Source organism: Eleutherodactylus coqui, chromosome 8 (genome assembly GCF_035609145.1).
Source record: "Eleutherodactylus coqui strain aEleCoq1 chromosome 8, aEleCoq1.hap1, whole genome shotgun sequence".
NCBI lineage: Eukaryota > Metazoa > Chordata > Amphibia > Anura > Eleutherodactylidae > Eleutherodactylus > Eleutherodactylus coqui.
Window position 1 is genome coordinate 196,491,974 of NC_089844.1, and position 15,492 is coordinate 196,507,465.

Below are 15,492 nucleotides of genomic sequence, written 5' to 3' on the forward strand. Positions count from 1 at the left end.
TTGGGTTTTACCTCTCCCAGCCATCCCTGTGGTACTGCGGGTATGTTGGGTTTTACCTCTCCCAGCCATCCCTGTGGTACTGCAGGTATGTTGGGTTCTACCTCTGCCAGCCATCCCTGTGGTACTGCGGGTATGTTGGGTTCTACCTCTGCCAGCCATCCCGGTGGTACTGCAGGTATGTTGGGTCCTACCTCTCCCAGCCATCCCTGTGGTACTGCAGGTATGTTGGGTTCTACCTCTGCCAGCCATCCCTGTGGTACTGCGGGTATGTTGGGTTCTACCTCTGCCAGCCATCCCTGTGGTACTGCGGGTATGTTGGGTTCTACCTCTGCCAGCCATCCCTGTGGTACTGCAGGTATGTTGGGTTCTACCTCTGCCAGCCATCCCTGTGGTACTGCGGGTATGTTGGGTTCTACCTCTGCCAGCCATCCCTGTGGTACTGCAGGTATGTTGGGTTCTACCTCTGCCAGCCATCACGGTGGTACTGCAGGTATGTTGGGTTATAAGAACGATAATCGTGCCGTGTAAACACATGCAATGGCTAGGCTAGAGTTGTTCAATCATTCAGTTTCTGCATGCAGAAGCGCTGTTCATTGTACACGGCAGTTGTCACTTCTGACTGTCTGCGTACTGTGAATGGAGGCGAGTGGGGCTGGAACGCATTCTGGCTGCTCTGAGTGATGCCAGCGATACTTGCTCTGGTGTAACAGCATCACTAGTACGAGTGTCGGGCATTATTTGCCCAACGGCTCGTCCTGTCTAAATGAACCTTAACGTTCTCCATAATGCGAATATCCCACTTCCATCTCCAACACTTCTCCTGAGCTGCAGCAGTTCTCTGGATTGCACTATCCCAGACAAGTTAGTTTTCAATGCCCATAGTTATAAGCATTCTCTGAAAACACATCTCTGTAGTCTCATCACACTCCCTAATCTAACGCCTCTCTCTGCCCCTCTTCTGCGTTCTCCCTCAAAGCTTTATGCATTCATCCAGCAGTAACTCCCACAATCCCTGCAGGCAATACACTTCGGTATGTGACCGTCTCATACAGCTTTATGTATGTTACCCTATAAGATGGCTGGACCCTTGTACAGAACAAGCACTGCTGCCTCCTGTGTCCCCTATGGCTTTACAGATTGTAAGCTCTTGTGGGCAGAACCCTCACCCCTATTATTCCAATGGCTTACTAGTGTAATACTGTATGTAATGTGTGACGTTTCCTGCACACGTACTTTTCATTTGTAAAGTGCTGCTGGATATATTGGGTTAATAATTTTTATTAACCGTTTGCAATCCAATTTTAGATTCAGGGTTTCCTAGGGGGCTCTCTCTTTCTGCCATTATACAATGACGCCATCTGCTGGCTAGAGTCAGTACTGCAGTATGGGACATGCTGGGGAGGCAACAGAGCGGCCAGTAATATACAGTAAGAATACCCTGCCGGACGTCTTCCGAAATCGGAGCTGTCCAGTCTTCAATCAGAATGTCTTCAGACGTCAGACAGTGGATTGGAAAGGGTTAATATATAATCCATTAGGGACACTGCCTTTTTTTTTTTTTTCTTCTCCACTTTCAAAAAATGATAGCTCTTTTATTCATCCATCGCCGTAGATGTCTGAGGGTTTGTTGTTTTTTTGCAGGACAAGTTGTATTTTTCGATGGTACTATATTGATATCAAATGTTTTTGTCTTTATTTTTTTTCTTTTGATTTTCTTATAAATATTGGTACCTTTTTTTAATTTTTCAAATAGGAAATTTTTAAAACTAATTGTTAGCTTCTTTTAGTGCCCACAGGGGACTTGAACCAGCAGTCGTTTGATCACTCGTAAAGTATAATACATTACATTAGTATTCCATTATACTGCATTCTGACAGGCAGTCTATCAAGGCAATCGGCTGTAGCGGCCCTAGGGTTTTGCAGAAGATCTAAGGCTGCCATGGCCACTAAACGGCACCTCACAATCTTATCATGGGGGGCGATCGGGACTCTTCAATGCTGCTGTCAGATTTGACAGTGGCGTTTAAAGGATTAACAGCTGCATTCATGCTGATCACGGCTGTTGTGGGCAGCTGGCAAAGAGCAAGATCAGCTCCCGCTCCCTACAAATCCCGCATACCCAGAACATAAATGTACATGTTGGGGTGTGAACAGATAGGCGATGTTCACATCTGCGTTCAGGGATTCCATTTTTCTACTCCGTTGTGGGAACAGGTAAAGGGTATTTCCTGGCCGAACGGATCCATCTTATGACAGAACTGAACGGACCTCTATTGACTATAATGGGGTCTGTTCAGGTTCTGTCCAGCCATCCGGCATTTTATTGGACTAAACCGTTCTTCATGCAGGACTTTTATGTCCGTGCTTTTATACCGGACTAGCGTACCCGTCGCGCGTTGCTGCGAAAACAGACAGACAGACATACATATATTCGTTTTTATATATCTAGATAACAACCAATCACGGCGCAGCTTTCATGTTACCTCAGCAGTATAATATATAACACCCAATCACAGCACAGCTTTCATGTTACCTCAGCAGTATAATATATAACACCCAATCACAGCACAGCTTTCATGTTACCTCAGCAGTATAATATATAACACCCAATCACAGCACAGCTTTCATGTTACCTCAGCAGTATAATATATAACACCCAATCACAGCGCAGCTTTCATGTTACCTCAGCAGTATAATATATAACACCCAATCACAGCACAGCTTTCATGTTACCTCAGCAGTATAATATATAACACCCAATCACAGCGCAGCTTTCATGTTACCTCAGCGGTATAATATGACACCCAATCACAGCGCAGCTTTCATGTTACCTCAGCGGTATAATATATAACACCCAATCACAGCGCAGCTTTCATGTTACCTCAGCAGTATAATATATAACACCCAATCACAGCGCAGCTTTCATGTTGCCTCAGCAGTATAATATATAACACCAATCACAGCGCAGCTTTCATGTTGCCTCAGCAGTATAATATATAACACCAATCACACCGCAGCTTTCATGTTACCTCAGCAGTATAATATATAACACCCAAGCGCAGCGCAGCTTTCATGTTACCTCAGCAGTATAATATGACACCCAATCACAGCGCAGCTTTCATGTTACCTCAGCAGAGTAATATATAAAACAACCAATCACAGCGCAGCTTTCATGTTACCTCAGCAGTATAAAATATAACAACCAATCACAGCGCAACTTTTATTCTGCCTCAGCAGAAATATAAAAAATAGCAACCAATCACAGCGCAGCATTCATCTTACCTCAGCGGTATAATATATAGCAACCAATCACAGCACAGCTTTCATATAGCCTCAGCAGTATAATATATAGCAACCAATCACAGCACAGCTTTCATGTTGCCTCAGCAGTATAAGAAATAGCAACCAATCACAGCACAGCTTTCATTTTACCTCAGCATTCTCAATATCCAGCAATTGTCTTGCAAAACGCTCGGCGGATACATCATTTTGTAGTTGAACATGCTTGCTTGTAATGCCTTTTGCTTTCGTGCTTGAGATGGAAATCAAACAATCTTTGTCGGGGGGGGGGGCATAACTGTCGACGATGCTCGCACGCACCCCACCTATCGTAGGATAGATGTACTATGCCAGTAATCTTCCCAGGAGTGTACTCAACAACTTCCTAAAGTTTCATGGCGATTATATTAATGGTGTAGTAATGCATAAAGGACAGACAGACATACATTCATTTTTATATATATAGATGACATCAGGAAGTGAGAGAATTAGATTACGTACGTAAAATTTGGACGCTAATTCTTTTGCGCTTAGAATTGAATAATCGAGTTGGGACCTATTAACTTTTCCTATTTATGACATAATCAATGCTCGTGCCAAATTTCAAGTTTCTATGGCATTGGGAAGTGAGAGAATTAGATTCCGTACGTAAAATTTGGACGCTAATTCTTTTGCGCTTAGAATTCAATAATCGAGTTGGGACCTATTAACTTATCCTATTTATGACATAATCAATGCCTGTGCCAAATTTCATGTTTCTACGACATTGGGAAGTGAGAGAATTAGTGGCAGTGATGGAAATCGAACGATCTACGTGGGGGTGGGGGGGCGTAACTGTCGACGACGCTCACATGCGCGCCATTTATCATAGGATAGATGTACTATGCCAGTAATCTTCCCAGGAGTGCACTCAACAACTTTCCAAAGTTTCACGGCGATCGGATGAATGGTGTAGTAGCGCATAAAGGACACACAGACACACACACACACATTCAATTTTATATATATATACTAGCTTACCCGTCACGCGTTGCTGCGAAAACAGACAGACATACATATATTCGTTTTTATATATCTAGATAACAACCAATCGCAGCGCAGCTTACATGTTACCTCAGCAGTATAATATATAACACCCAATCACAGCGCAGCATTCATTTTACCTCAGCGGCATAATATATAGCAACCAATCACAGCACAGCTTTCATATAGCCTCAGTAGTATAAGAAGTAGCAACCAATCACAGCATAGCTTTCATGTTGCCTCAGCAGTATAATATATAGCAACCAATCACAGCACAGCTTTCATGTTACCTCAGCGGTATAATATATAGCAACCAATCACAGCACAGCTTTCATTTTACCTCAGCATTCTCAATATCCAGCAATTGTCTTGCGAAGTTCGGCGGATGCATCATTTTGTAGTTGAACACTCATCCCGTTGCTCTTAATGCCTTTTGCTTTTGTGCTTGAGATGGAAATCAAACGATCTTTGTCTGGGGGGCATAACTGTCGACGACGCTCGCACGCGCGCCACCTATCGTAGGATAGATGTACTATGCCAGTAATCTTCCCAGGAGTGTACTCAACAATTTCCCAAAGTTTCATGGCGATTATATGAATGGTGTAGTAATGCATAAAGGACAGACAGACATACATTCATTTATATATATAAAGATGACATCAGGAAGTGAGAGAATTAGATTCCGTACGTAAAATTTGGACGCTAATTCTTTTGCGCTTAGAATTTAATAATCGAGTTGGGACCCATTAGCTTTTCCTATTTTTGACATAATCAATGCTCGTGCCAAATTTCAAGTCTCTATGACATTGGGAAGTGAGAAAATTAGATTCCGTACGTAAAATTTGGACGCTAATTCTTTTGCGCATAGAATTGAATAATTGAGTTGGGACCCATTAGCTTTTCCTATTTATGACATAATCAATGCTCGTGCCAAATTTCATGTTTCTACGACATCGGTAAGTGAGAGAATTAGTGGCAATGATGGAAATCGAACGATCTATGTGGGGGGGGGGGGGGCGTAACTGTCGACGACGCTTGCACGCGCGCCATTTATCATAGGATAGATGTACTATGCCAGAAATCTTCCCAGGAGCGTATTCCACAACTTCCCAAAGTTTTATGGCGATCGGATGAATGATGTAGTAGCGCATAAAGGACAAACAGACAGACATACATTCAATTTTATATATAGATGAGCAACGGAACCGCCGAACAGAAGTTCTAACGCAGATGTGAACACAGACAGCCTAAAAGAGTGTTATTAGTATGCCTGCTCTCAAGGATGTCTTGTCTGGTTCATGAGATTGATCCTGACCTCGAGTTAGGGCCCTTTTACACGAGCCGATAACTCGTTCAGAATTCCGCATCCAGCATAGATCTGAACAATTATCGTTGAGTGTAAATACGTACACCAACTTAACGAGAATTCAGCTCGTGTAAACAGGCAGTATCACTTCTGAACGAAGGCCTGTTCCCTGTGAATGGAGGCAGCTGAAATAATCCCTGGCTACTTCTCTTCCATTCACTACAGATGATCATTCCTGGGTAAAAGCCCAGGAATGATTACATGGAACAACCTGTTGGGCGCAGATGCCCGACAGGTTGTCCCAGCAATAGACGGGCCCAGCTTGTATCTAGTGGAATTTCCAGAGCAATCTACAAAGGTTCTAGTTTTTTTCTGCTTTCTCATTGATATCCGGCAACTCTTCCTGATCAAGAGCCAAACCTGCTCACAATACTTATCACAGACTTTGTTCATCATGTTATCACCCCTTTCTGGATGACAATGAGTTCAGATTCCGTGTTAATGGTTCCTTGTCTCTTAATGTTCTGGCTGCTAATGCAGGATAATTCATTAGTTAAAAAACATCTTTTGTTATTATGGATGAATTTAGACATTTCGAGATATGAAAATGTACCAGTACATTATAGAATACTAGCTGATATAACCAACTTTGCCTGAGTTAATTTGGTACAGGCGTTAAAATTTTATGGAGTCATGGTTAGAATCATAGAATGGTAGAGTTGGAAGGGACCTCCATGGTCATCAGGTCCAACCCCCCTGCTCAGTGCAGGATTCACTAAATCATCCCAGACAGATATGTGTCCAGCCTTTGTTTGAACACTTTCATTGAAGGAGAAATCGCCATCTCCCGTGGTAACATGTTCCACTCATTGATCACCCTCACTGTCAGAAAGGTCTTTCTAATATCTAATTTGTGTCTCCTCCCTTTCAGTTTCATCCCATTGCTTCTAGTCTTTCCTTGTGCAAATGAGAATAGGGCTGATCCCTCTGCACTGTGACAACCTTTCAGATATTTGTAAATGGCTATTAAGTCTCCTCTCAGACTTCTTTTTTGCAAGCTAAACATTCCTAGATCCTTTAACCATTCTTCATAGGACATGATTTGCAGACCGCTCACCATCTTGGTAAGTCTTCTCCGAACTTGCTCCAGTTTGTCTGTCTTTTTTAAAGTGGGGTGCCTAGAACTGGACCCAATATTCCAGATGAGCTCTGACTAAGGAAGAGTAGAAGGGGGATAATTACCTCACGTGATCTAGACTCTATTCTCCAAATACATCCCAGAATTCTGTTTGCCTTTTTGGCTGCTGCATCACATTGTTGACTCATGTTCAGTCTATGATCTATTAGTATACCCAAGTCTTTTTCACATGTGCTGCTTAGCTCAATTCCTCCCATTCTTTCTTCATTTTTCTTGCCCAGATGTAGGACCCTTCTATTAGTCGCTGCCCACTGTTCAAGCTTTTCTAGATCTTTTTGAATACTCTCTCTCTTCCCTAGTGTTAGCTATCCTTCCTAGCTTTGCGTCATCAGCAAATTTGATCAGTTTCCCATTATTTCCCTCCTCCAAATCATTTATAAACATGTTGACCAACACTGGGCCTAAGACAGAGACTTGTGGTACCCCACTTGATACATTCTTCCACTTGGATTTACAGCCATTTATGACCACTCTTTGAGTACGATCACTCAGCCAGTTGTGAATCCACCTCACAGCTGCCTTGTATAGTATGAGATGCTTTACTAAGGTCAAGATAAACAATATCCACCGCATTTCCCTGATTAACCCAGTCGGTGATACTATTATAGAAGGAAATTAGATTAGTCTGGCATGAATTGTTTGTTACAAACCCATGCTGGCTCTGGTTAATTACTCCATTTTCATCCAAATACTTGCATACATGCTGTTTAATAATTTGTTCAAAGATCTTTACTGTTATAGAAGTCAGGCTCACAGGCCTGTATTTTCCTGGATCCACCTTCATCACTTTTTTGAAGATGGGGACAACATTTGCCATTTTCCAATCTTCTGGGACTTCTCCTGTTCTCCATGAATTTTCAAAGATTATGGCAAGTGGTTCAGCAATTACCTCCGCTGCTTCCTTTAGTATCCTAGGATGTAATTCATCTGGACCTTGAGACTTGAATTCCTTTGTTAGCCATGTGTTCCCTCACCATCTCTCTGCTTATAGATAGTGTGCATTCTTTTATTCCCCCAATAGCACAGGGAAGATCAGTTGATGTTCCATCTATTTTCTGAGAGAAAACATACAAAATAGAAATTTAAAAGTTCGGCCTTCTCACCATCATTCTTAACCAATTCACCATTTTCATCCTGTAAGCATCCAATAGCATCTTTGACTTTTTCCTTGCTTTTGACATACCTCCAAAATCCTTTTTTATTGTGTTTGGCCTCTGTTGCAAGCCTTAATTTATTATTAGCTTCAGCTTTTCTGACACTTGCCCTACAGTTTCTGCAGAACACATTATATTCTTCTTTAGATATTCCCCTTCTTTCCATTTGATAAACATATTTTTCTTCGTTTTCAACATGTGTGCAAGTACCATCTCTCCTGGTTTCTTTAAATGCTTCTTATTCTTCCTTCTTTTAGTGATTGTTAAAGATTGTGCTTGAAGAATCTTATTTTGCAATATTTCCCAACCTTCTTGGACATTTCTGTTCTTAATAACATCCAAACATTGAATTCTTCCTATTCTCTTTCTGAGTTCTTTGAAATCTGCCTTTCTGAAATCCAACCTTGAGGTCTGAGTTTTCTCAGGTCTTCCTCCCCTTTTTATCCAAAATTCAAGGATAGCATGATCACTGCGTCCTAAGGTCCCAGCCAACCTTACTTCCTCAACCATTTTGTCCCTGTTGGTAAGAATTAGGCCCAGTAGAGCAAATCCCCTTGTTTTCTCTTCGACCTTTTGGAAGACGAAGTTGTCAGCAAGAGCTGGTAAGAATTTGTTGGATCCATTACTGTTACCTGAGAGAGATTCCCAACAAATGTCTGGAAGGGTAAAATCTCCCATGATCACTATGTTGGGCTTTTTTGAGAGCTTGTCCATCTGATGTAGAAAGAGTTCCTCCATATCTTCTGCTTGTTCAGGCAGCCTATAGTAAATGCCTACAATGGTGTCCTTTCTGTTGTTCTCTCCACTGTATTCTTACCCAAACAGTTTCTACAGAGCTACCATGCTCTGAAGCTTGAATCTCTGTGGAGATTAATGTTTTACTAACATACAACGTAATACCTAACATAGTAACATAGTATGTTAGGCTCAATGAAGACAATGTCCATCTAGTTCAGCCTGTTTCAACCCCTAGTTGATCCAAAGGAAGGCAAAAACCCCAAAAGGCAGAGGCCAATTAGCCCATTTGGGGGAAAATTCCTTGCCGACTCCGTGATTGGCAGTCAGAATAATTCCTGGATCAACCTTTGATAGTTGATACCTAAATGTACGACCCAGAACTACAAACCCGCTGGTCACCTAAGGTCTACATTGTTCCGCTCGAGAAAGACGTCTAATCCCCTCTTAAACTCCTCAATGGATTTTACCATCACCACGTCCTGAGGCATAGAGTTCCACAGTCTCACTGCTCTTACAGTAAAGAACCCCCTTCTGTGTTCGTGATGAAACCTGCTTTTTCTAGACGTAGCGGATGCCCTCTTGTTACCGTCACAGTCCTGGGTATAAACAGATCATGGCAGAGATCCTTGTATTGTCCCCTAATATATTTATACATAGTTATTTGATCGCCCCTTAGTCGTTTTTTTTCTAGGGTGAAAAGTTCCCATTTTGATAGCCTCTCTGGGTATTCCAGTCCCCTCATTCAATGTATTAATTTAGTTGTCCATCTTTGAACCCCCTCCAACACTGTAACATCTTTCCTGAGCAGCGGTGTTCAGAACTGTACACAGTATTCCATGTGGGGCCTGACAAGTGCCTTATATAGTGGGAGGATAATGTTCTCGTCCTTCGCCCCTATACCTCTTTTAATGCACCACAAGACTTTATTTGCTTTTGCAGCAGCTGATTGGCATTGGTTGCTCCAGTTAAATCTACAATCCACTAGTACCCCCAGGTCTTTTTCCATATCACTTTCCCTAGCCGTGCCCCATTTAGTGTATATTGGTGACATCCGTTTTTTCTGCCCATGTGCATAACCTTACATTTATCCACATTGAACTTCATTTGCCATTTTTCTGCCCAAGCCCCCAGCTTATCCAGGTCCGTTTGTAGCCGTACATTGTCCTCCATTGTATTAATTGTCTTCTATAATTTTGTATCATCTGCAGATATTGATATTTTACTGTGCAGCCCCTCTATCAGGTCATTGACAGATCTATTGAACAGAATGGGGCCTAATACTGAACCCTGTGGCACCCCACTAGCAACAGTGGCCCAATCAGAGTACGAGCCATTTATTACCACCCTCTGTTTTCAATCTCTGAGTTCGTTCTTTACCCAGATACACACGTTTTTGCCCAGACCGAGCTGTCTCATTTTATATATCAACCTATTATGCGGCATGGTGTCAGATGCTTTTGAGAAAACCAGATATACGAGATCAGTAGACTCCCGGGTCCAGCTTAGAACTTACTTCATCGTTTGGACCCCTTTTTGTAAATTGGAATCACGTTGGCAATGCGCCAATCCAATGGTACAACCCCGGTCTTGATAGTGTCCATAAATATAAGAAATAGTTGCCTAGCTATCACATCACTTAGTTCCCTCAGAACCCTTGGGTGTATTCCATCTGGATCTGGCAATTTATTGATTTTAATCCTCTGTGACCGGCTCTGCACTTTCTTCTGTGTTAGGTTTGCAGTATGTAGCCGGGTTCGTTTTATTCCCCTGCATCTCATGTGACATTTCCTTTTCGTTCGTAAATACACTTGAGCCATTTAATAGATTTGCCTCCCCCCCCCCCCGTCTTCTATGATTTTTCTTGCATTATTGGTTAAAGGGCCAGTGCTCTCAGTGCAAATCCGTTTGCTGTTAATATAGTTGAAGAATAGTTTCGGGTTATTTTTGTTCTCTTTGGCGATCAGTCTTTCTGCCTCCTCCTTGGCAATTTTAATCTTTTCTTTACAAATTTGTTTTTCCTTGTGTGATTTTTAGCGCTTCTTCACTGCCTGCTTCTTTTTTTAATAGTTTAAACGCTTTCTGTTTTCGTTTATTGCCCCCTTACTATCTTTTCGAGCCCCATTGGTTTCCTTCTACTTGTTTTTTTTTTTTAAAAGGTATGAACTGCTCACATGAGGTGATTAGGATGTTTTTAAACGTATTCCTTTTTGTTTTCTGTACTGATATTTTTGAGGACGTTGTCCCAATTAATGTAGTTAATGTTCTCAGCTGATCAAATTTTGCTTTACTAAAGTTTAGTTTATTTGTCGCTCCCTGATAAGGCTTCTTATTGAATGACAGCTGGAAATTAATTATATTGTGGTCACTATTTCCCAAGTGCCCCTCAACCTGCACTCCCATGATTGGGTCCGGTTTGTTAGTACTAAGTCCAGAGTGGCCCTCCCTCTCGTTGGTTCCTGCACAAGTTGGGTAAGGTAGTTATCTTTAATTGTTCCCAAGAACTTAACACCCTTGTGAGGTTTGCAGGTTTCGTTTTCCCATATTATATCTAGATAATTAAAGTCCCCCATTATAATTACTTTGTTGCAGTTTGACACCTCTTCTATCTGCCTTAATAGTAATATTTCAGTTTCTTCTGTTGCTTTTGGTGGTCTATAGAAAACCCCTATCAGTAGATTCCATGTGTTCATTCCCTACACTTATAGCTTCTCGCAACCTCAGCATTAAAGGGGTTGTCTCGCGAAACCAAGTGGGTCTATACACTTCTGTATGGCCATATTAATGCACTTTGTAATATACATCGTGCATTAAATATGAGCAATACAGAAGTTATTCACTTACCCACTCCGTTGCTGGCGTCCCCGTCTCCATGGCTCCGTCTAATTTCAGCGTCTAATCGCCCGATTAGACGCGCTTGCGCAGAAGGGTCTTCTCCCTTCTGCTCGGTCCGCACACGAGTGGCGTTCTGGCTCCGCCCCCTTCTACGCATCATCGCGTAGCTCTGCCCCGTCACGTGTACCGATTCCAGCCAATCAGGAGGCTGGAATCGGCAATGGACCGCACAGAGCCCACGGTGCACCATGGGAGAAGACCCGCGGTGCACCATGGGAGAAAACCGCAGTGCATCCCTGGGAAAGGACCGGCGGCCATCTTTGGAAGTTTTATAAGTTGCTGAAACGCTAGAACGGTGAGTAGAAACCATCGTTAAAAGCCATTTACACTTGTGCATAGTAATGTTTGCTTTAGAAGGGGGACTGGGCAAAAAAAAATTTCACTTTAAGTACGATTTAACGTACAGACATACCTCTCCGCATTTTCTGTTCACCACTGTTTCTTCTAAAGAGATTGTCAGCCTGTAAATTCACCACCCAATCACACTTATCATCAAGCCATGTTTCCATTATTCCAACTATATCATAGTTTTCATCAGTCATTCTCGCTTCAAGCTCACCCACTTTGCCGATCAGACTTCTTGCATTCGTTTCCATACAATTTCTACGGTGGTTGTTCTTTAAAAATTTATTTTGCTATTAATGGTAGTATTGGCTATTCTGTCAGCTCTAACTGTACTAACCCTACCCCCTGCTTGACCCCCATTCCCATTACTTGGACCCAGGTCGCTATCCACACTATCTTCCTTCCGGTTTATCTCCGCCCCCCCCCCCCAAAGTCCCTAGTTTAATCACTGTTCCAGCCTTCTAGCTATCCTCTCCCCCAGCACAGCTGCACCCTCTCCATTGAGATGCAGCCCATCCCTACGGTAGAGCCTGTAGCCAATAGCAAAGTCAGCCCAGTTCTCCAGGAACCTGAACCCCTCCTTCTTATACCAACTTTGGAGCCACCTGTTTACCTGCTACCTTTCTAGTGGGGCTTTTGGTGCAGGTAGTATTTCCGAGAAAACTACCCTGGAGGTCCTTATCCTAAGCTTGGATCCTAGGTCCCTGAAATCGTTTTTGAGGGCCCTCTATTGACCTCTAATTTGTTCATTGGTGCCAATGTGCAGCATGACTGCTGAATCCTCGCCAGTAATCTATCAATCCGATCTGTGATGTGTCAAACTCGAGCGCTAGGAAGACAACACACAACGTTCGATGATCCCGGTCTTTATGGCAGATTGCCCTATCTGTCCCCCTTCTAATTGAGTTCCCCACCACTAGGGCCTGCGCTGCGCTCCCCATCCCTATCTCACTGGAGCAGTTATCTCCCTGGCGTTCAGAGGGCATGTCGTGCTGGCTCTGTAATGGCATCCCCCTCATCTGCCAACTGTGCAAACATCTTGGGTTGTGACAGTTCAGGACTAGCCTCCCTAATTCAGTTCCCTCTATCCCTCCTTCTATCTGTCACCCAGCTGGCTGCCTGCTCCCTCTGCTCTTCCGTACTACCATCCGCCTCTAACCCAGCGAGTGTCTGCTCAGTGAGCAGCAAACTCCTTTTCACATTTTCAATGGATCTCGGTGTTCCCAGTTGCTCATTTAGATCCCCCCTTTTTTTGGTCTGTTTCTTATATGTAAGTGATATCCTTCAAGCCTAGTATTCCAATCACGCGTATCATTCCACCAAGTTTCCGTGATGCCTATGACATCAGATTTCTCTTCCTATGTTAGGAGCTTCAATTCTCCTTGTTTGTTTCCCATGCTCTGTGCATTTGTGTAAAAACACTTTAGTTTGTGATCGGTGTCTCTTGCTCCTCTACTTGTCTGAATTTTTTGTCTTTGTTCCATCTTTCCCCTTCTAATAGCGAGGTTCTCCAATGTATTAATTAGCTGTATATTTTTGCCTGGCCTTTCACTTCCCTTCAGAGGAACTGAGGAATACAATATGTATACACATAGAGGAGCGTTAGATTCTCCCCAGACTGCATGTACCGATGTCCCTCTGCAGAATATGCCACCCCTCCCACTCTCCTCACTTTTTACTCTTAAAAGTAATGCGCTTTTTAATTCAAATTTATCCCCAGACTGGAGCTAGAAGCTTTTTATTAGTCTTAAAGGCATGCTCCATCCCTGCAGTTCATGGCCACTTCCTTATGTACTTTACAACCTTTCAGTATATACACATATAGGTCAATTAGATTCTGCTCAGTATATGCACATAGAGGGGAGGTAGATTCTCCTCACTATATACACACGGAGGTCAGTTAGATTCTCCTCAGTATATACACATAGAGGTGAGGTAGATTCGCCTCAGTATATGCACACGGAGGTCAGTTAGATTCGCCTCAGTAAATGCACACGGAGGTCAGTTAGATTCGCCTCAGTATATGCACACGGAGGTCAGTTAGATTCGCCTCAGTATATGCACACGGAGGTCAGTTAGATTCGCCTCAGTATATGCACACGGAGGTCAGTTAGATTCGCCTCAGTATATGCACACGGAGGTCAGTTAGATTCGCCTCAGTATATGCACACGGAGGTCAGTTAGATTCGCCTCAGTATATGCACACGGAGGTCAGTTAGATTCGCCTCAGTATATGCACACGGAGGTCAGTTAGATTCGCCTCAGTATATGCACACGGAGGTCAGTTAGATTCGCCTCAGTATATGCACACGGAGGTCAGTTAGATTCGCCTCAGTATATGCACACGGAGGTCAGTTAGATTCGCCTCAGTATATGCACACGGAGGTCAGTTAGATTCGCCTCAGTATATGCACACGGAGGTCAGTTAGATTCGCCTCAGTATACGCACACGGAGGTCAGTTAGATTCGCCTCAGTATATGCACACAGTTTAGGTAGATTCTCCGCGGTAGATGCACACAGTTTGGGTAGATTCTCCGCAGTAGATTTAAGACAATACCCCACTAATCCTGAAAGAGTACATAATCACATAAGTGGCCACTGATGGCTTATCCAGCTGTTCGATGCACCTTGGGCAGTCTGTTATGGTGCAGTACACAGTGTTGCCTGCAGGGGACACACGTCAGTTATCACTTCAAGCCATTCCATACAGCCATCTCCTGAGATCCAATATCCTGAATCCTTCCTTCCCCAAGAATCTGCTGCCAGTCTAGATCACGGCCAGAGAGTCTTATGGTGCTGTAAATTCAGCTCAGTAGTAATTCACCAGGGGTCAGTGGGTTACATCCAGAATACAAACAGTTAAACGTGGGTACCGTGTCACATTGGATTAAGGCAAGAGGCAGACAGCTGTGATTTAGTTCAGAGCAGAACTCCCCCAGGCCTCCTGTAGGAATGTCTACAATTTGGCCCATAATATAGTGTGGGAGTGAAGTGTTCACAGTATGGCAGCCGCATTGCTCCAGATCACAGAATTGCTGTCTCTAGGCCTCATAAATCATTGAACCATTTCTTATCTCTTTAGTCTTCTCTTAACCATACTTTGCCCTTTACTGCTAACTTCAAATTTCTTAGGTTCTATTCACATCTGCATCAAAGGCTTTATTAACAGCCTCTGCACAGATTTGGCATGAAGTGCCGAATCAAAAAGTCTATGCGGGACTTTTTCGTCCGTCAAAAATGCCAGACAGGTGGAAGAAGCAAACCTGCCCCATCATAGTCAATGGGGTCAGTTGGTCACAGTTTGGTTCTGTTATGAGACAGATCCGTTCATCCAAGGATTTCGTTTTCCATAACGGAGCAGAAAAATGGAATTCCTAGCATAGATATGAATTAAGCCTTCATGACATACAACAAAACCCTAACATTGGTTGTATGTCTTCTCTATCTCCTTAATCTGTGTGCTCTGGGTCTCTTGGTCAGTGTGCTATTCCTCCCCCCATCATTCATTACAACATCTCTCAACCTGCTGTCCCTCGCAGAAACACGAATTTAGGCA